The sequence below is a fragment of the Amblyomma mixtum genome, chromosome 2 (genome assembly GCF_055824585.1).
Source record: "Amblyomma mixtum isolate Tamu chromosome 2, ASM5582458v1, whole genome shotgun sequence".
NCBI lineage: Eukaryota > Metazoa > Arthropoda > Arachnida > Ixodida > Ixodidae > Amblyomma > Amblyomma mixtum.
In genome coordinates this window covers 196,329,471-196,352,807 of record NC_143013.1, presented here as the reverse complement: position 1 = coordinate 196,352,807, position 23,337 = coordinate 196,329,471, and the positions used below count along the sequence as shown (strand labels likewise).

Sequence of the window (23,337 nt, the reverse complement as noted above, 5' to 3'; positions counted from 1 at the left end):
GCGCCTAATTCGACTTGAGGAGTCTGCGTTGCGGCAGACTTGGCTATGCATGGGAGGCATACTGGTGAACATTGTCGAAGCAGCAGCTGGTGTGCGCACTTCATTCCTTGTCACTGCAGGCTTCGAACCATACATAGGAAGAAATCATTTTAAAAATACTGGCGCTCGGCTGCCTGTCGCCAAGGGCATGATGCCACACAGGTGCTCATAGGCTAATACAAGGCGATGGCAGTGCCAATTGCAAGAATGGCTGCGACAACTCGCCACCCCGGCACGGTGGGACATTGCAGCCACAGCTGCCAGGTGATGACGAACTACTGCTGGTGGAGCTGCTGTTGCCACTGTTGCCGCACCATCCGCTGCCAAGAATTACTCCAGGCAGATGTGCAACGCGACACTCGCTACAATAATGACCATCGCTGATTCGGCTTGTAGTGGTGTCCGGTTACTCTGCTGGCCCCGGAATCGGCTTTTAAAGACACCAATACAGAGTTCTACAAACATCGCATTGTTGCATGTGCTGCGTTGCACTGCCCTTCTGCCGAGTTTGCAGCAGGATGTCCGGACACTGGCGTGAGAAGCCATGGCTACAGTTTATATCCGCGGTCTCCTGCACAACCAAAATGTGCAGTGAAGCGTTTAGTTGTCTATGTAATGAATGGGTTATACCAAGCAACCCACAGACGAAATACTGAGCATGACATTCACATGCGTGCAGAAAAAAGACTAAGCAGTACCTCTGTAACATAGCCTCGTAGCTTAGTTTTGTTTATTAGGTTTGGTTTGGTTTATTGGGGTTTAACGTCACGAAGCAACTCACGCTATGAGGGACGTTGTATTGAAGGGCTCAGGAAATTTCTACCGCTTGGGGTTCTTTAACGTGCACTGACATCGCACAGCACTCGGGCCTCAATAATTTAGCCTTCGAACCCGTCTTTCGGGTCAGCAGCCGAGCGCCGTAACCACTGAGCCACCGCGGCGGGGCAGCCTTATAGAGTATGATCGTACACAACACTAACGAAATGATATATACACACTTTTTGCCTTTGCGTTTAGTCAGTAAATACGATTATTTTTCTAAATAATGTGTCTTGTGCCTCTGTCTCATTAATAACAGTAATTAGACAAAAATCTCTGCCTCTCCCGTAACCGAGAGTAGAGTAAGCATGAAATGTTTACGGGCCTAATGTCATCTCGGTGGACACCCGCACCGTCCCGTACAGGAAGGGAGGAACGCCACCACCCGTTCAGCGCGATGCCTTGCCATTTGAACGCAAGGTTTTTTTTAGGAAAGGAAATGGCGCAGTAATTCTCTGCCATCTCGGTGGACACCCGAACCGCACCGTAATGGAAGGGAGGAACGCCACCACCTGGTCGGCGCGATGCCTTGCCCTTTGAACGCAGCGCTTCTCCCCCGGGCCCCTGTGCGCCTGCGCGGCTTTGCTTTGATGCGCGAAGCCTCTAAGAGATCACGTATGACAACGAAGTGTATCGTGGGATTAATGTGCTTTTTGCACGCGTTATTAGAAATCGGAAATTATAATTCCGTGCATTATCAAACGCACAGCGACTGATATCTTGATAAACATTGAGAAGGCACTGGCAGCGTTATTTTTTGTGACTACTTTGGAGACCAGCAGGCGCTTGCATGCCGGTCGCGTAGGAGGGCTTACAGAGTCTCGTTAAATCTCGTTAAGTCTCGTACGGTGCCCGGATGTTCTCGTTCTGTTTTGCCCTCAGTCATGAGTGTGTTTCCAATGTTTTGTTTGTTTGCACTGTTGAATAAACTTCCCTTTTATTCAGTGCCCGGATGACTGGAATTCAATGCCCGGATGAGTGGAATTCAATGCCCGGATGAGTGGATTTCAATGCCCGGATGAGTGGATTTCAGTGCCCGGATGACGGCTCTCGGTCTCGCCGTGACGTCACCACACTGCCGACAACGGGGGCTGAAAGCATTTCATGCTTAAAAAAATCCTCTGCCTCTCCCGTAAACGAGAGTAGAGTAAGCATGAAATGTTTACGGGCCTAATGTCATCTCGGTGGACACCCGAACCGCACCGTACAGGAAGGGAGGAACGCCACCACCCGCTCAGCGCGATGCCTTGCCATTTGACCGCAAGGTTTTTTGAGGAAAGGAAATGGCGCAGTAATTCTCTGCCATCTCGGTGGACACCCGAACCGCACCGTAAAGGAAGGGAGGAACGCCACCACCCGTTCGGCGCGATGCCTTGCCCTTTGAACGCAGCGCTTCTCCCCCGGGCCCCTGTGCGCCTGCGCGGCTTTGCTTCGATGCGCGAAGCCCCTAAGAGATCACGTATGACAACGAAGTGTAACGTGGCATTTATGTGCTTTTTGCACGCGTTATTAGAAATCGGAAATTATAATTCCGTGCATTATCAAACCCACAGCTCCACTGATATCTTGATAAACATTGAGAAGGCACTGGCAGCAGTTATTTTTTGTCTCGTTTGGAGACCAACCGACGCTTGCATGCCGGTCGCGTAGGAGGGCTTAGAGAGTCTCGTTAAATCTCGTTAAGTCTCGTACGGTGCCCGGATGTTCTCGTTTCAGAGCCCGGATGAGCGGATTTCAGTGCCCGGATGACTGGAATTCAGTGCCCGGATGACTGGATTTCAGTACCCGGATGACTGGATTTCAGTGCCCGGATGACTGGATTTCAGTGCCCGGATGACTGGATTTCAGTGCCCGGATGACTGGATTTCAGTGCCCGGATGAGTGGATTTCAGTGCGCGGATGATGGCTCTCGGTCTCGGCGTGACGTCACCACACTGCCGACAACGGGGGCTAAAAGCATTTCATGCTTAAAAAACTATGCCTCTCCCGTAAACGAGAGTAGAGTAAGCACGAAATGTTTACGGGCCTAATGTCATCTCGGTGGACACCCGAACCGCACCGTACAGGAAGGGAGGAACGCCACCACCCGTTCAGCGCGATGCCTTGCCATTTGAACGCAAGGTTTTTTGAGGAAAGGAAATGGTGCAGGAATTCTCTGCCATCTGGGTGGACACCCGAACCGCACCGTAAAGGAAGGGAGGAACGCCACCACCCGTTCGGCGCGATGCCTTGCCCTTCGAACGCAGCGCTTCTCCCCCGGATCATGTATGACAACGAAGTGTAACGTGGCATTTATGTGCTTTTTGCACGTGTTATTAGACATCGGAAATTATAATTCCGTGCATTATCAAACCCACAGCTCCACTGATATCTTGATAAACATTGAGAAGGCACTGGCAGCAGTTATTTTTTGTCTCGTTTGGAGACCGACCGGCGCTTGCATGCCGGTCGCGTAGGAGGGCTTAGAGAGTCTCGTTAAATCTCGGTAAGTCTCGTACGGTGCCTGGATGTTCTCGTTTCAGAGCCCGGATGACTGGAATTCAGTGCCCGGATGAGTGGATTTCAGTGCCCGGATGAATGGAATTCAGTGCCCGGATGAGTGGAATTCAGTGCCCGGATGAGTGAATTTCAGTGCCCGGATGAGTGGAATTCTGTGCCCGGATGAGTGGATTTCAGTGCCCGGATGATGGCTCTCGGTCTCGGCGTGACGTCACCACACTGCCGACAACGGGAGCTAAAAGCATTTCATGCTTAAAATACAATACGCGGTCGTTGTGGGTACTATTACAGCGTATAAATAGCACGCCTCATTCTTGAAGCTAGGTATGAGCCACTGTGCAGCATTTTACCTTGATATATGTTGTCGAGGTAGCCTGATGATCGACAGGGCTTTGTGGCTGCTTACCCAGCAGAAGCCCTCCATCCGTCAACAGTCCTCACTCCAGCTTCGGACGCAGCCACCGGTTGCGTCACGAAAACGCATCATAGCAAGATCACGGGCAGCCAGGGGTTTTCATGCTAGCGTCGCAGATCTACGAGAAAGGAGACACACATACTCAGTCGTCAGCTTGCAATATCGAGGTTCCGGCTTGCGAACGCCGGCGGTCAAAAAGGCACTCTATTCAAGGTCATGGTGTTTACCGCGTAAAATCCTTTGCGGCTCCAGAATTCTGCCTTGTTTCCGGCATCACCCCGCGGCGCATTGAATGCAATAAGCACGCTGTCGACGGAGCCAACGACGCCGGGGATGGTACCGTGACCACATAAGGTCGCTTTCGCCGCCACCTTTTCCTCTGGGTTCACTGGGAAGCGCTCCAATCCCTTCATTGCCCCAACTTTGTCGATGGCCTCAGCCACTCGACGCGTGGATTTGCTGCCCTTCGGTTGTCCGAGGCCGACGGTCTGCTCGTTGCCAACGCTGACGGAGAAAAAAAATCTCTGCCTCTCCCGTAACCGAGAGTAGAGTAAGCATGAAATGTTTACGGGCCTAATGTCATCTCGGTGGACACCCGAACCGCACCGTACAGGAAGGGAGGAACGCCACCACCCGTTCAGCGCGATGCCTTGTCATTTGAACGCAAGGTTTTTTGAGGAAAGGAAATGGCGCAGTAATTCTCTGCCATCTCGGTGGACACCCGAACCGCACCGTAAAGGAAGGGAGGAACGCCACCACCCGTTCGGCACGATGCCTTGCCCTTTGAACGCAGCGCTTCTCTCCCGGATCACGTACGACAACGAAGTGCAACATGCAATTTATGTGGTTTTTGCACGCGTTATTAGAAATCGGAAATTATAATTCCGTGCGTTATCAAACCCACAGCTCCACTGATATCTTGATAAACATTGAGAAGGCACTGGCAGCAGTTATTTTTTGTCTCGTTTGGAGACCAACCAGTGCTTGCATGCCGGTCGCGTAGGAGGGCTTACGGAGTCTCGTTAAATCTCGCTAAGTCTCGTACGGTGCCCGGATGACTGGAATTCAGTGCCCGGATGAGTGGATTTCAGTGCCCGGATGAGTGGATTTCAGTGCCCGGATGACTGGATTTCAGTGCCCGGATGACTGGATTTCAGTGCCCGGATGACTGGATTTCAGTGCCCGGATATCTGGATTTCAGTGCCCGGATGACTGGATTTCAGTGCCCGGATGATGGCTCTCGGTCTCGGCGTGACGTCACCACACTGCCGACAACGGGGGCTAAAAGCATTTCATGCTTAAAAAGAGCGCACACAGCACCTACCTCTGCACCGCCAAAGCACTCGTCCGCACGCACAGCAGTTCGTCGACAAGTTCTCAGCACAACCAATCCACCTGGTTCTCATTCACACGACATAAGCGTAGAAACTGCTTCGTGCGGCAAGTCATATGCGTCCTTTGACGAAAATGAATCAGGGTGAAATCAAGGCTTCGGAATGTGACACGTGTAACAGAGAAGGAAAAGATGATGAAACTGATTCTGATAGCAGTGATGCGGAAGAGCGCAGAAAAAAAGCACTGAGTCAAGTGAGCACAGCTCTTTGGCTAGGATGATTGGTGATCTAAACCAGAAGATATTGGAAGTCTTGGGTAGGCTTGGAAATCTTGAAAGAAAGGTAGATAACCAGTGCAACTCAACTGAGGCCATTGAGAAGTCAACTGAATTTTTAGCAGCTAAGTTTGAAGACCTCCTCACAAAGGTGAAGGATCAGCAGAACGAAATTTCTGAACTCAAGAAAACCTAACAAGAACTGCAACAAAACATGCAAGAAAAAGGTAACGAAATCGCAAAGCTCAGGGAACGAGTAGAAAGTGGAGAACAATATTCGAGACGGAAGAATATTGAAATACACGGCTTTCAAGAAGCAGAGGACCAGGATCTCTACCAGGTCCTAGTGGACCTTAGCAGCAAGCTTGATCTGCCGGTGCCTGTAAAACACTCACTTGAAGCTGTCCACAGATTAAAGGCACAGAAAGACAAAATCGCACCCATAATAGTGAGGTTTACAGAGCGGAAAACAAGGGACTTGTGGCTGACAAAGGAACACGCCCTTCGAAGAGAAACTATTTTCGTGAATGAAAACTTCACGACAGCACAAAAAGAACTGTTTTGGAAGTGCAGAAAGCTCGGCAAGGAACTCGGGTATAAATTTATCTGGACACGGAATGGCAGGTTTGTAGCCCGCACGGTACAATCAGGGACTCACAATTGGAGAACGACGCGGGAAGCTCCGACCGCAACGGCTGCCGGCACCAGAATGGGCGCGCTTTCATTTCTTCTCTCCCATTCTTCCTGGGCGTTTCCCTTTCTCAAGTGCTATTTCCGAGAAAAGTTGATAAGGGAGAGGCAGTCACAATATCTTACAGGGAAAGGGGATTGAAGGAAGGCAGAAAGGAACCAAGCAACTTGAAGTTAGAAGGAAGAGTGTGATGTTTAGATAACGGGCTTGGTGAATTACAAGTGGAAGTGGGTGTGTCATGAGACTAAGCCCTGGACAGCACAATAAACTGAAAACTTCGCTTTTTCACACACCCCCTTCCCTGCAACCCTTTCTACTCAACTGGTACCCCCCTACCAGCGTTTCTTTAGGGTCCCCGCAATGGTGTGTACCACTCACCACTCCGGGGACCTCAAAAGATTTTTAGTTGCATTTTAGATGAAGCCTTCTTCCCAAACGGAACGTGCAAATTTGTGCTAGTGTCAAAGCCAGATGAATGTTATTGCTGTATGCACGCGTCAAAATTGAATTCATGCGATGGAGTGGGGCGATCGTCGCCGAGTTTGGAACTGGACCGTGACGTGGTGTAGGAACAGTAGACCAGGGCCACTCTAAGTGCAATGACTTAGCTAACATATACATCTAAATAGATGGATTACACAGCACGAATTGCGTTACGCTTCGCTCCTGCATATCCTGAAGTCGTCGCTGGAGTGCTTCTCCCAGCGGTCCGCTAGACCAATGCCGGGGCTCAACCCCCTTAGCATATTCACTGGTCGCAAGGCGTGCTGCTTGACTTCGAGCGCGCCGCAACACCGGCCTTGGCGTCCGGCCCCAGTTTTCATGTGTCTTCCTTAAACTATTGCATCTTCTGACGATGTACTCTTTTACTGTGCTTAAAAGATGCAAAATAAGAAAAAGTTCTGCTTTTTACAACGCCCACGAAAAAGAGGATAACGAGCATCTGTGCCCCTCACTTAAAATGCTGCTTATTAAGTTACACGAACACGTGTATTTATAGCGCCGATGCACACCCACAATAATGACTTTTGATGTTACGCTTGTCCACAAACGTGTCGTCTTGCCGCCTTCCCGTATATTTCCAGAAAAACTGAACCGTGCTCAATTCAATTCATCCGTCTGTGGTGCATGGGCACTCCTTTTTCTTTGTGTGGCAAACGCTTAAAAACCACCTTTCGTTCTCTTTCTATTGCCAAGAACGCCTTGTCAGCTACATCCGGTGATAAGAAAACACATTCGAGAATGACGAGGGCCTGCATGATAGAGATTTCTTGGGAGAAAAATTCGCACATTTAAAGTGACGACGAGCAAGGAATTCTCCCGCAAGCCCGTTCCAAGAAAACTGCACCTTTTAGTCCACTTTTTCTACAATCTATTTAAGAGAGTATGAAATATACTTCGCAGAAATTTGGAAGTGGAAGAAAGGCGCAACACCGATCTTTTTAAACAACTGCAACAAACCATTGTGTGGTGCATTACGATCCTTCTCCCTGAAATGAATGCCAATAGTATCGTTTATTACCTCGTTCTAAATTGCGTCATTAAGCGAGGTTTTATTTTGTCACTGACGCAGAATTGTGCGCGTGCAAGATTGATAGGCCTATTATCTGTATTTTTCTCGTTGCCAGTGGTGCAGCGTGTATCCACTCCTCGGTGATTTATGTATGTGTTTGTTTTGTTCGGTGAGTCTGATACGCATGCGTCTTCTGGTGACCTAGGTTCGCCGTTTCTCGATTAAACTTCAGTTGTTAGTCCAGCCTCGTCCTGTTTTCTTCTTCTCCTGGTGTCTCTTTCATTCGCTGGTGAAGTAATTTCTGACGTTATTTCCTCTTTGGATTTATCGCTGGCACTGAAGGTGTTCATTAGAGCAGGTTTTATTAACCAATGCGTTATCGGAGGTAGTAATCTAAGCACGTTCTTTTGAGCAATCTACAGAATGAGTATCGAAAATATTGGTGACCTAAACTGAAGTTCACGCCACGTACAACCCGTTTTTCCAATTACCATTAAAAACTGCCACCATTCGGTGTGTGTTTACGAAATAATCTTTTTAACTATGTACTTAAAAGCGGCTGCGACCTCACATCTCTCTCTGTATTCTTGTTCCAGCCTGATGAGATGTTGCCGGTATTGGTTACTGTTGTGTGTTCATTCTGGCTACGTATTTAGAAACAGTGTTCATCAAAAAACAATGTAGTTGCAAAAAGCTCTTGTGCCGTCTTCCTTCTATTTTATTAGCGCATGCGTTTGAAACATATACATCTGCATCCCGCCATCATGCTTCAACGGTTGGTGCCTGGCTCATGTATTCGTTACATGTGTCTTTGTATTGAAAGCAATGTTTCTGTTTAATTTCTGGTGGTTGATTGCGTTGTAGGCTCTTCCCAAGATACCATGATCAGCTACAGACTAGCGTACTAGCATTGCGTTCCATTAAGTGTTACTGATTTACAATTGGCAATTTGGAACGGGCTCGGAGAAGGGCAGGTGTTTGCTGCCGCCGGCATTGTCAGGAACGATGTTTCGACGAGAGTTTAGGTCTTCTGCTCCGCTTGCACCGGTGACTCGCTTCTCCTCAGGGTGAGCTTGAGACCACTGCCTCCCGGAACAACCATCCACGTCTCCTGGTCATCGGACGAAGCGGCGGAGTCTGTCGGAGGGCCACCGTTTCCACAGCTAAAATCCAGGTCTGCATTGGCTGTCTTCTTGGCTCCTGCCGCTGTCGTCCTGGCTCCTGTCGCAGTCGTCCTCGCTGCTGTCGGTCTCATCGTTGCTCGAATACTCCTTTGCCCACCACAGCTCGTCGACAAGCCTCTCCAGCAGCAGGCGACGGTGGATTCCCAGGTCCCTGTGGTCCTCGTCGATCTCCCGGATCTTCGCGATACCTGCAGAGAGAATAGCACGAATGTCATAAATCATGGTGGAGCGCGCACGGTACAATCAGCGGCTTCGTGCTGAGCGGTTTGAGGCAGTACCTTCCGGAAGGCTGACGGGGCAACATCTTGGTGACAAGCCCCGGGGACCAAGGTCCGACTGAGGCGAGATTATTGTCAGAGGCCTCGGAGTCAAGACTGCACGACAGCGCAAGGAGCGAGCGAAGCGGGACCGCCGGAGCGAAGCGCTGCGACTTCGGCGGCACCCGTGGTTGCCGACTTCGTCTGCCGGGAGCAAGTAAGGGGCCTGTTGGGAACTCTGGATGTCGGCCACACATCTGCGGCTGTGGACGCAACCTGCTGCTGCTGCTCAGCAAGTGCCATGATCGACAGCCCGACAACAGAGTGAGTTTCCCCAGTCTTACTTTACCTGCCTCGGGAGTGCTTGAGCCGCAGGGTTAAAATTGACCAAGGCACAATGGCCTTTAGTCAGCTGGCGGATCGGATGTGGGTTTTGGGATGGCCATGAATAAGCCCAAATGTCAGAGGCTGAGCGAGGCAGAGGAAAAGAGAGAAGTGACGCTTATATTCAAGACCTGAAAGCCAGTTAGCGATAGCCGAAGAGAACCTACGGCCGGAGAGGAAGAGAATTGAGAAGGAGCAACGCTCACGGAGATCGGCATGTGTACTGCCGGAATCCTAGAAGTCGCTGATGACGAATTGCTTCTGCCAGTCATGCCACATTCTAAGGGTCCCTCTAGGAACGAGCGCTTAGAGCCTTTCGTGGAAGCTTGCGGCCCATATGCGCACACGGTCGGAGGCTTCACCGAGGCAGATGAGCGACCACAGAAAACAGGAAGAATGCGGGGATTGTGCACGCTGCAACACGGAATGGTCAAATTTATGCGACCAGGCGGCGTGTTCGATCCTGGTGGATATCGACAAACGCCTAAGTCCACAGCCTTAGCCCACTCTACCACTGCCAGGTCGCGATACGCGAAAAATACTCTGTTGCTCGAGCACACTGTGAGGTAGTGGGTGAGAGCAGGGAAATATGAACGGTTCACAGCTATAGACTCGGGAAATGATTGGACAGAGCCATGCTGGGGTGCGTGTGCTGATTTTGTCTTATTTGAACTGTTTAATTTTTGTTTTCCTTTGCGCTGACCTATAATCTGTGTGCGACTAAGAGCGCCGCGTTATAATGTCTGGCTTACCCTCGTCGGGATCATGTTACGATGTATGTGCAACTTCATGAAAACTCTGCAGTAAATTTTTCTCCATTCCGTAATTATTGCAGTGTCGTTGCATGTGCCTCTGATTTTCTAATGATTTTTCCAGAGGGCTCCAGTTGTTTGTAAACGTGCTATCTGAGAATTGTGTTCGCATCTGCATGCAGACAGCGTCCTAAGCATATTTCCTTTGCAATTCTTAGTAGGACGCAGAAGCGCTAACCACGTACGATCATAGGTGAACCGGCCATTCCAAAGACGATCCGGAGGAGAAACTTAACTGTTGCCGTGACCAGGACGAGTGTTTCATGTTAACTCCTTCTAAGAACTGTCCTCCTTGCGATGCACCGAAAAGAACAAACACTACTTTATTCGCGGTCAAAATGAAAATTTGTTTTGGCTCCTTTTTTTAACGAACACTGCACGAAGTATTTGATTTGAATTCCCCAGAGCTTTGGTTTCTATTGTCGATTTGTTCTCTTTCCCTGCCATGCTTTTAGCTGTATTAGTGGTGTTTAGTTTCGTGTCTGCGTTAAGTCATGTTTTCTGTGAAGTTACAGCAGCGGAGCCGCTAGCTGGCTACTTTGTATATAGCCTCTGCACTCAGCAATTTGCTGTACCCAAAAGCGTGTGGTAAAGAGTGTGTTGGAAAAATAATCACATTTAGATAGTCGTGGGAATTTCCGATTCTTACTCTAAATGTGTCGCTTGCAGGATATACGTACGTTGGGCGCGCTTACAGTGTGCTGCACGTAACTAGAACCAACAATGAAAATTTGAAGGGAAACTCCAGCTTGTTGAAACCAAAACACAGTGTTTCCCGCAAGTAAAGTCTTGGGAGTGTTTTTTTCGCTTAATAACTACTTAACTACGATTAATTAGAGAAAAAATGGCTGAGGCTTAACTTGGTTAAGCCTGTAGAATGCGAAGCATCATCGTGTCGCGTAATTTGGAGGCGCACAACCACAGCGACGGAGCGAGGTGGGCCCCCGTTTCTCCTCTGTCGTGACGTCATCGTGTCACGTGGTGTGACGTCATGTATCACGTGATTTGAAGGCGCACAACCACAGCGACGGCGCGAGGTGGGCCCCCGTTTCTCCACTGTCGTGACGTCATCGTGTCACGTGGTGTGACGTCATGTATCACGTGATTTGAAGGCGCACAACGACAGCGACAGCGCGAGGTGGGCCCCCGTTTCTCCACTGTCGTGACGTCATGTATCACGTGATTTGGAGACGCACAACCACAGCGATGGCGCGAGGTGGGCCCCCGTTTCTCTACTGTCGTGACGTCATCGTGTCACGTGGTGTGACGTCATGTATCACGTGATTTGGAGGCGCATACCCACGGTGAAGGGCTGAAGTGGTAGCTAAAGTGGTATGCTTCGCATAAAAAATCGTATTTACATTAGGACCAAACACGTTTCGTGAAGATGCATAGGGGGGCTAAAAAATAATTATTGATGCCAACGTGCCTCCTGCGCGGTCGTTTTTTGTGGCATTTAGAAGAAGCCTGTGAAGTATGAAAAAAATTTGCTGTGGCTTAGCTTTGTTAAGCCCGGTAATTGCGAAAGCAATATCCGTACCTACGCCATGGTTCAGCTGGTAGTGTAGCTGGTGGTGGTGCTTGTGGTTAGACTTGTGGTGATGCATCGGTTATAGAATCCAGTGAAATGTAATCTAATGTAATCAAATCTCATGTAATGTAATCTAATCTAATTTAGTCTAAGCTAAACTAATGTAATGTAACCTAATTTAATCTAATCTAATGCAATCCAATTCAGTCCAATCAAATCACATCCAATCCAATCCAATGAAATCAAATCCAATTTATTCTAATCTAATCTATTGTAATCTAATCCAATCTAACCTAAAGCCGCCGGTGGAGCACCGCCACTAATCGCAGACGGCGTGGGATGGTCACCCAGCTCTTAGGCATGACGTCACACAGAGGTCATGCGAAAGGTGATTTCATGTGCACCGCCGTCGCACGCAAAGGCTTGAAAGTGCAAGTAGGAAAGCTCTCGCTTTAAAATTTCCCCATGATTGCACTTAAGCGTTAAAACATTGCAGCCTCCAAACTGCGTGTTGAAATCTCTAAACGCGCGCGCTGACCGTATCCAAGTGAGCTGCCGCTGTACTATTCGACGGTTTGTAAAATAGTACCGGTAAGGAAAGCGGAAAATGGTTAGAACTATTACTCAATAAGAACTGTCCCCTAAATTTCCTCTCTGTGGCCTCCCTCTCGCTTATCAGAGACCACAACGCGCGCTCTCAATAGCTGGGAGATGTGACTACGAACTTTGCAGCCTATGCTGACAGCTGTGTCGGGAAGTTCATTCGAGGCTGTGACCGGGCACGCCTTCTTTATTCAAAGCGCGCTTGGCAACGCTACAGTACGTCCACGCAGTAACGCAGTTCTTTTTTAATATTTCGAGGGCTTGGTGCAAATACTGGGGAAAAAAGGATGGTGCCGGATGTTTTTAACCCGTTGTTCTGTTGATTGAAAGGTGCTTTAGTCTAAAGTGGGCATTAAAATTTATACGTAATTACCCTTCAAACGCCGCACTTGCCAAGGTACGGAACAGCTAGCAGCGGCCTGCTATGGTTAGCAGGCAGAAAAAATTCGAGAGAAATCTCTCTATTCATTTTTAGGTAGGGGTGGTCGTGCATGGAAACACGCAATGATGTTTTTTTATAATATCGCACTGGAAGAATTCGTATTAATAATACGTCCTACATGTTTTTAGAGCAAATTAAAATATCCATCGTTTTTCCTTCCAATTTTTTTTCAGTAATTGGGCTTAGAGAGGAAGCCGTGAAAAGGCTTACTATATGGCCTCAATTGGGTGCCTTCTTTTGATTTCACCGCTCTTGCATTGGCTGTTAAAATATGTTCGTAATAAAATGTTCACGGCAGCAATGAAATAAAAATAGAAAAAGGAAAAGTTACTTTGATAAGAATTCATACATAATTTCCAGCCTTCCCTTTTCCCATTCCAATTTTTTCCCTTTCCCCGTTCCAATTTCTTCCCTTTCCTTCTGGCCGCTTATTGGTCTGTCCCCTCAGATGCATCGTTCCCCTCTCCACACGTCCGCATAGCGCGACCGGAAATAGGCACGCGCCCACTCTGTTCCTGACAGTGCTACTGGCCGGACGTTCCCGCTTCTTGGAGTTTGTGAAACTCTGTGAGTACTCTGTTCTTTTCTGCCATGGATAAGAACATACGCTCTATTCTCTACGCAGCTGTACAGAAGATCCGGGACATTGACGAGGACCCTCGTGACCTGGGAATTCACCGACGCCTGCTGCTGGAGAGGCATTTACAGAAGTGGTTGTGGCTGATGGACTCTTCCAGCGACAGCAGCGACGGCGACACCGACTGGGAGGGTGACGTCGAAGCACGCGCTGCGCCTGCTGCCACCTGCTCCAGCCATGAGCACCAGCGTGATCCTACTGATGGTAAGACCTTGGAAGATTCACTCTCACTGTCTTTTAAACCCGGCATGAAAGGCGAAAGGTTAAACTCATGTAACTCGTTCTACTCCGCAGACGAGCCCGGCCCTTCAAAGCGGTGCAGGATGGAGACGCCCTCCGACCCTGCGCCTGATGCTGAGAGCCAGGATTGTTTGATGGCCATCCCGGGACCCAGCAGACTCCACCTCTTTGCCGAGGACAGCGTGCCGACGATTCAAGACGAGGATGAAGACGATGCCTACTCCGTCACCGGAGCACCGTTCCCGGCCTGGCTGGACGGCGAGAACGTGCCGTCCGAGGAACCTGTTCAAGACCCGGACCTATCCTTCCTGGACATCTAATACAGGGTAAGCATTCTTCATTCTTCTGCCCTTTAAGGTATTGACTACACGAGCACATGCACGGAACTGATTTTACAAATTTATTGACAGCATTCATAGTAATCCAAAGACACACGTACATAGGTATATAGCAAGCATTATGTGACGTCACAGTTATAGCTTCCAGAGGCGGTAGCCAGATCCGCCAGCAAGAATTTCCTTAGAAAAGTGGATTCAGTGCCTTTTCTTTTTCAAATAAGCAGGTCGGATTCTTCAGTTCTAGCCAGTAAAATCCGTTTTCTTTTCAAAATGCAGTTATAAAGGTTTAGCTAAGTAACTCTTAAGAGACGTCTTAGCCATGTGACAAAGTACAAAAAAGGTGTAACATGTATCTCCACATCTTCTGTTTCTTGTGATGGAAGCAGTTGGAATTGGTCATTTTATTATATATTTTTCTCACTCTTTGAAGCCGCCTTGGTCTCTAGGTTGTCCTGTTGGACTCTTTTTTTACTCTGTTGCGAATCAACCGTTGCATTTTGTCCTTATTACTCGAGGTTCAGAAAACAAATTGAAAGAGTTATGTATCCCTATCGTCATATTATCAGAAACGGGGCATGATTACATCCCATAAAAAATGCAGGCAGCCTAGTTCGGTCCGAATTAGAAAACAGCTCTTCTGTAGTGCGTGTTGGTTCCTAGAACAAGACAGCAGAGCGGGCTAATCAGTGAAGTCTATCTGCTTTAAGAAACGTTTTTTGTACTGCACCTTGATTTTTGAATATCTCTTGTGTTCGACTTATATGAACTTTGATTCGTTAGTATTTGCTCAAGGAAGTATGTTTAATACGAGTGTTTGGAAAAGAAAAACGCAATATTTTGCCCGGCCATAACACTGGATATACCTGCGCGTGCTGAGATAAAAAAGCATGTGCGATTTGCACGTTGTTACGCGACTGTCGTGTTTCGCATCACATTATTAGCACAATCATGTCCCGATTGAAGAAGTTCAGTAATGTGAAGCTCCGAATGATGAACTGGCCACCGTTCACAGATATGGCCTGGCAATTGGCGCTGGGGCAGCAACAACTGCGGTTGCCGCCGCTGTCTTCCAGCAGTGGTATTGTGTCCTGTAAAATTTAACGTGGCGATACGTTGGAATTGCATTTTCTTACCAATTCTTCCTTCTGATTTCTGTTTTAGTTCATGTGCGAACAGTTTTGTGCATATGCAAGGTGATGAAACTGGTAAGAAAAAAAAAGGGCATGAGAACAGTATCATCAGATAAGAGTCAGGAGTTGAAATCCCGCGAGCAATAGCTGGAGATTATATAGCAATTACAGGGTTAAAATAAAAACACCCTGAAGTCTCAACAAATAATTTACATTTGCTGCTGACCGAGCTGAAATTTAAACTTTCTTGCTCGCGGAAACAAGCTAGACGGCATGCTTAGTGGCAGGTCCATACTCAGGAAGTTCAAGTGGCTCCCACGTCTGAACGCAACCATTCAATAGTTGTGTGCTTGTTAGCATTGAGAATCATCGGCGTGCGTCTTCTAACTCGCATCGAAAATAACACATTTATTTGATCGTCAAGCGCACCTTTTTTACCGGAAAATCAACTAAAATTTAGCGACTGCTGCCAAACCGAGTGGCCGAGCAATAAAGCTGCGTTATTGCTTCTGCTATGATTACTTTTTCTAACCTGCAGGCTTAACGTGTTGCTTGCGGCTGCTATATGTGAGTTCTTACTGATTAATTGCTGAGTTTTTTTCAATCTTTAGCATTTATTACGTATTTAGCTTGCTTCTTGATTCACACCGGTTCTGAGAAACACCTTCTTGTTCCGTGATGTTGGCTGTAGTTTGCAGTATGGTCATATTTGCTGGGGTCACTTGTTCGAATATGAGATTCATTGTGGTGCTCGATTGCGTGATTTCAACGTTGGAATCAAAGCTGAGCCCAATACCTAGTTCTCTCATTCCGTTTATGAAACTGACGTTGGACTGGGATTGTTGTTGACGCTCGATAACTTTTGTCATACAGGGCAGGACGTCACCATTGACGTAGTATGGCATGGTCATTGACGTAGTCTATAACCTGACAATTGTTAAATGACATTCTAGTGACCTTGACCCTTTAGTGTCAAGGTCAGTAAAGGGTCAAAACAAGGTGAAACCAACGGAATGACTAAGGTCAATGGCATAGTCGAATTAGGCTGGACAGTTTATGGGAGTTTAACGTCCCAAAGTGGCTCGGGCTGAGGGACGCCGTAGTGAAGGGCTGTGAAATTTCGACCACCTGTGGTTCTTTAACGTGCACTGAAATCACACAGTTCACATGCCTCTCGAGTTTCGCCTCAATCGAAATCACACCGAACCCGTATCTTTCGGGTCAGAATGTGGTCGCCATAACCGCTGAGCCACCGCGGCAGCTGGACATGGTTTTGTTCCAAATTTAAGCAAATAAAATTTCGTGGGTGCGGTAAGCTTTGGGAGTGACCCACGCAAATTAGTCGGGACACCGGTTTTGGTCCAAGTCGTTGTAGCTCAAATGTCGAGGGTGGGGTGGACCACATTTTAGAAATATCACAGGTAGAATTTGGAGACCCTATCGCCTGGCCACAGTACAAGTATCATTTGACTTCCGGGTTAAGTCACTTGCTGTGAAAAACTGCTAATTTAGAAGGTCATTTGAAGTTCATGCGGATCCTCGGCACTGAAACTCGAATACGGCATTGAGTTGAGCTATCGCTCCTAAATGACATACATGTTAGAATAGAATACGAAATGAAACTATTCCAGATGAGGCCTATTGCCATGGGCCCCATCGAAATGGTGGCTGAGTACTTCTTGTGCATCGATATTGTATACTTAGCCTATGGCAATCATAGTTGCCGAGAGGCATCGCGAGCATCTGAAATACGCCGTCACCAATGGGGCGACCTGCAGTTGAGCCAGCATGGAAACATCGGCTGTGAAGACGCGCCGTGTACAGTATGACGCCTGGTGCGAAAATATTGGCACACTACCTTGCTGTCGAGAGTAGACTGCAGGAAACGCGTAGCATATTCTGACAGCAGCACTCCAGCCTCGAGGACCGTCCCATAGCAGCCACTTTTTTCTAAGCTTTCCTCCGCTCGTACGTTTATACCAAAAAAGCACCAGCAGTAGCTCTTCCCAATCGAAAATTCCACCAGGCCGTATGTGGTGTTAACACCAGAGTGGAAATTCAGACACGGTTCTGGTGTTTCCGGGCTGGTGTTTCCGGGCTGGTGTTTCCGGATGGTGTTTCCGGGCTGGTGTTCCCGGGCTGGTGTTTCCGGGCTGGTGTTTCTGGGCTGGTGTTTACGGGCTGGTGTTTCCGGGCTGGTGTTTCTGGGGCCGAGAAACCCACGAGGTTGTGCCTGGTGTTAACACCAGAAAATACGGTTTGGTGTCTCCGGGCTGGTGTTTCCGGGCTGATGTTTATGGGCATAAAAATCCACCAGGCCGTGACACCAGACGACGTTTCCATGCATGCAGGCATACAGGCTCGTATCACGAGCCTGGCATGTGCCCTGCTGCATTCGGTATGTATGGTGAGACGTAATGGTGCATTATATGGAGAAAGTTGCATAGGAAAAAATCCCATGCCACTTCTTGGATAAAGAAACATGCAATTTTCTATGCTTACGCAAGATGTTTATTTCGGGGGCCTCTGTCGCCGCAGCTCACAGGCTTTTTGGGACAACCACATTCGAATGTTTTTCGAGGCTTTGGCGACGTCCTCCTCTCCGTAGCCTTTTCGTGACGCGTAGTGCGTGAAAAACACTGCGTAGAAAAGAAAATGCACCATGAGTGTTAGAATGCCGCACATTTGGATCTCCGCACTAGTTAATTTAGCTGCGGTACATTAGAATGCAGCTGTAAACAAACAAAAAAATTTGAGGGGGCATTTAAGCTCTGCGGCTCACAGTTTTCTTTATTTAAGAGCCACCTCTCACAACCAATCATTAATTTCACTGCTACCTGCCATGATGGGCAGTTTTCTCACAATCCAGTCGGGATGTTGTGATGATGCCACAACATATGGTCCTTTCTTCCACTAGCTGTCAAATTATCTGCTATCAAAATTCCTCAATTGCTTTCCCACCTTTCAGGCATTATTTTCTTTTAAAAACACTTAAATATTTAATTTCATGGCTGAAGGTGGAAGCACAATATCAATCACACAGAATGTGTAACACTAACAGCAATCAATTTTTGCGGACACAGAGCACATTGAGTGAAAACTTTAGTCTGCTTACTAATAAATTTGAGAGTTAAACTGCAGTTAAATCACAGAACTAATAAATTTGAGAGTTAAACTGCAGTTAAATCACAGAACTAATAAATTTGAGAGTTAAACTGCAGTTAAATCACAGAACAGAGAGCAAGATGACCGCATTCACCTTTCAGTGCATCAACTTTGTGGGGGGTGAGGGGCTGTTGAGGCGGCTTCTCTCCGCCTTGGGCGACGAAGCGGTTGGACAGTGTGCCCGTCACACTCCGCTTGGCGAGCCCTTCCGTCGACCAAATGGCAGTCGCGCCTCGCTTCACGAAGTGTGAGTCCTTGGGCACTGTCAACAATTGGTCGTACACCCCTTTGGCCAAATAGACCCCATTGGCCAGGTGAACCTGCATGAAATCAAACCAAACTACTTTCAACACCACTTCATAATGTGAAAAAACACACACAGCCATACAGCCCATAAAAACAGCTGCTTCAAGGCAATCTGTGTTCAGTGTAGGTTGGAATATAGCAGTTAATGCAGCACAAAAAAAGGTTACGTCACTTTCCTATCTGCCCTCAGCTCATGACAATATTGCGGCCCCTGGCCAAGTAATAAAACAACAAAACAAGAAAAAGGTAGGCACTTCCATGTTACGTCCACTGCAACACAAATGCCTCCCCCACGGATTTCCAATAACAAACATGAGGAATTCACAGCCCCAAATATTTTCAGAATGTGTCCTCTTACTAGCTGTCGAAGCTTTCACACTCGCAGACAACCAGCTATATACCACACATCTTGCCTAAATCAATACCCAGGTCCCATGCAAGTCTATTGTTAAGCTCGAATATTCCAAACCAAGAGTTGTGCTTCATTCCACACTGCTCTCGTCGCACCCGAGTGCACCTGACCAACATCTGGTTGGATTTTTGTTTGACTTCAATGGTTTCCGGCCTGTTTCAAAGAATGCCCTCCCACAAAAATTTTCTGTATTGACCAATTAATATTGGAGATATAGCTATCACAATCAAGAAATTTCGCTGCCTTCTGTTTTGGTTCCAGCAACTGAAAAGTGCAGTATTATCAAAGCACGCACACATACACTGCAAGCCATGAAAAGATGGAAGTACAGGTGTTTTTTTTGTTGCATTCCTACACTATCATTTAGAGGAACACACAATATAAATTTGAGTTGGCATGCATCCCGTTATATTCTCAGAGACCACTCTCATTCAAAATGTGAGCTTTTATCAGCTAGAAAACACCAAAAAACGATGCACAGATGTTGCCACTAGCGGCCCAATTTATCCAGAGTACTTGTTTGTTTGTAATCTCTGAACATGGTCAGGGGACCTTTAATGTTATGGCTGTCACTGAAGGAATGAAGCTGCCTGAATAGTAATTGCCCGGCAAGTTTGTTGCTTGTGAATGTACTCTGCTTCTGCCACCTTGCCAGTGCCTGTGGCACAAGACACAAGAGTTTCATTGTCTCGCCTTCGCTATTATGTGAAACAACTAAGTGGTAACGTTACTACTAATATTAAATATTATTAAGCTGTATCTTTAACCATACCCTCCCATCCTCTGCTACTGTGCACACTTGTGTGCCTTCCCTGGTGGGGCCTTCCTCCTGGCTGCCCAAACCACCCTCTGTGAACTCCACATGAACCAGGGCTCCAGGAATGGGGCTCGGTGGGGGCTCAGAGGTGGCTGCAGGTGGAGAGGAGGGAGCTGGGAACACCTCAGCCAAAGGGGCATCTTTTGCAGGCGCCCAGGTAGCAGCTGCCGATGTAGCAGCCATCAGTGACGAAGCTGCTGATGCCGCAGGTGCCGGTGCCGCAGGTGCCAATGCCGCAGGTGCCAATGTCGCAGGTGGAACAGAAGCAGACGCCGCAGGTGCAGATGCAGCAGAGGCAAATGCAGCATGGGCAGGTGCAGCACTGGCAGATGCAGCCGCCACGGCCGCGGAAGGTGCAGACGCAGCAGGCAGTGCTGCAAAGGGTGGCACAGATGTAGGCCAATGAAAATAACTTCACCAACGATCATGGTTTTTTGTAATGCGAAATTTGAGCACAGCTTAATTTTTTTATGTATTGAGGCAGAAAACAGACAATACTTAAGCTACCCTCAAGAGTACAATGTGGAGCACTCACGCTTTATCCAGTGCAAGGCCTCTAAACTACAACACTGAAAGAACACTCCTCAGCGGTGCGGAGTGGAGCAGTACAACCCTTGCCTGGCTGCAGCGTCCTCTCCTGTGTTTACTGCTCTTTGCAAGAATGCATTGCAAGTTGGTCGCCTCAGTGCTTCAAAGAGAAATGTTGAAGCCACAGAGGACGAGTCTTGAGTCTTTGTTAGGAGCGGGCCGCGAGGCACATGTCCCGTATATTTATAATATTGTGTGCCTGTTCCCATGGTAAACGCCTCGCACTCCACAAACAGCCCTCATACACGCTCATGCATGTGCTGGTTGACAATTCGACTGCAGATTCATGCCCGACTCAAGTTTAGACGCAGTTTTGTGGTAGATGTTACACTGATTCCAACATAATCAGCCATGCATCTGTGCGAAAAGTGCCTTCAAAATAAGCTCCACTACAACCTTATCCCCCGTTATTCCTTCCCATAGCTTAGGATTTTTTGCGGCATGGCTCACTGCTGTGCCAAAAAATCTATCAGTTCGTGTCCCACAAGAAACTGCATGTTTAGATATGGCTTTGTCAGGTATTTATTATTTTTTTTTCTAACACCTGAAGTAATGAATTTTAAATCTGACATTAATGGAAAGCTTGGTCTTATTCAACAAGCCAACATGACTGAGTGAACTACTAGTGTGTTGACTTTGTGAACAAATTAAAAATTGTGATTTATGGCTTAGCCACAATTTACAATTAATCCATGTCCCGAAGCGACACACAGGCTATGAGGGACACCGCAGTGGAGGGCTTCGGAATAACTTTGACCACATGGGGTTTTTAATGGGCAGACGTTGCAGAGTACACGGACCCTTTTTGTGTTCTGCCTCCTTCGAAACGCCGCCACCACGGCCAGGATTGAACACAGGTGTCCTGGCTAAGCAGCCAAGTGCCCTGACCACTCAGCCACCGAAGCAGGTACAACAATTATTGGTATGGTGTTTTAAAGCAAGGGAAGAGAGTAAAAGAGTAACACAAAAAGATTTGTCGGCAGTCATGGCTAGGTTAAATCCTTCAAAGTGAGAGCAAGTTGCTCTTCAGTCCGCAGATTTCAATATGCGCCGTAAGCTATTCCCCCCCTCCCACCCCAACACACACACACTTCCTTCTTAAACCACCCAAAACTTTTTCCAGGTTATGTGACCTGAAAACATTTAATCAATAAGCTTGACCAGCAGGAAATACAGGAAAAAAAACTCCTTATAAGGAGTGTACCATCAGCTGAGAGGAAGCGCAAGAGCTGGTGCTGCAGCTTGATGTTCAGCTGGCGCAGCTCCTCATTTTCTTTTCTCAGCTTCTGCACCTCTTTCTCTGCTGCTGTCTCCGTGCTAAGGTCGTCCGTTGCGGCCTGCTGCGCGAGCATCCGCAACTTTTTGATGTTTCGAACCTGCAGTAGTTAACACAGTGTCAAAACACATATTCACCCATATTGTCTTTAACATTATAAAAAAAATTAAATTTCTTTGGACACAAACTGCAGAAATGCTTGCATGTGACACAACGTTACTGAAAACCTATTAAACATCACATTTCATTACAAGGTTCGGGTTTCAATTGCGCATACATACTTTATCACGTGCCAGGTCTCTTGGGCGTTTTGCGGGGCGCGCGACTGCGCCACGATGTCGCTGACCAGAAATATGTTGGTCCATTTCTTCTTTGGATTCTGGGAAGAAATCTCTTTTAGGAGTATGTTCGCACAATTTTCCATACATTGATTGTAATGATAAAATGCAAGATAATGTTTCCTGCACCAAGCCTTTTGCAGCAGCTTCTATTCTAAATTATTTAATTGACAGTGCCTATCTGGCCATCAGCCAGAATTCCCCCAACACTCATCAGAGACTGGCTGCTCAATTGAGTAGTCTGTCCTTTTTTTAAGAATGAATCATTTTCGCCACTGTTCAGCAGCAGTAACAAATATTGCTATATGAAACTGCAGCCCCAGGCTTTTTTGTTTATGGGGGTTCAACGTCCCAAAGGAACTCAGGCTATGAGGGATACCGCAGTGAGCGGCTTCAGAAATTTCGACCTCCTAGGGTTCTTTAATGTGCACTGACCGCACAGTACACGAGGGCCTCTAGAATTTCGCATTCATGTCAAGTTTTCAAGAAACAATGCAGAATCGACACTTCCTACCTAGTGTGGCGTGAGAACCTCTGTCACATTTGGCAGCTTTCTCGGCTACAGAGGTCTTCATAGTTTAATATTCAATACACGTAGCTAGGACATGGTCATCAACTGAGCTATAACCAAGAGCAGTGAAGTATACATTTTATGCTTCCGAACTAGTCCCAAGTGATACACCCCCCCCCCCCAAAAAAAGCAACGGGTTCACCCTGGGAAGACCAGCCACTCATCACTTGTACATAAGACAGTTCATTACTACAACTGAAGAATGCCTGGAGGGGCGCCAGTGAGAAAAAAAACGTATTCACGAGGCCCAGTTGATGGAGGTGCCGGGGTAATTTCAGCTGGGCGACTCTACCATCTACCGGACACTGCCAGATTAATTTCGTTACATCCATCAACATGCAACATGCTGCAAACAGGACGGAATTCGCAAACCTGCAAGTTGAACGTGAGAACTGCACAACAGCGGTGCGCGTTACGAAAGGCAGCAAAGCTCAAGAACACATTCCTATAGCCCTGACAAGCAAATTCGAGTGCTGTACCGCCGTCAGCACGCTTAACAAAGCAACCACAGCTATCCATCGGCAGGCCGTTGGCCGTCCGTTTCGGATGTTCCGGACGGACATCGATTTCGGACGTCCGTTCCCGGATCTTTCTCGGATGTTTGCATATATGGCACATGCATACTTTCTTCGTGTCCGCGGGGCAATAAAATGAAAAAGCAACTGAAAGTACAGCGAGAATATTTTATTGTGACTGTACATCAGCACAGGACTGAGTTAAT

General features: G+C 47.6%; 1 pseudogene; it reads right to left on the bottom strand.

The window, feature by feature from the left end:
- Positions 1-205: 205 nt before the first annotated feature.
- On the bottom strand, positions 206-9,329 carry LOC149362056 (uncharacterized; annotated as a pseudogene).
- Positions 9,330-23,337: the final 14,008 nt, after the last annotated feature.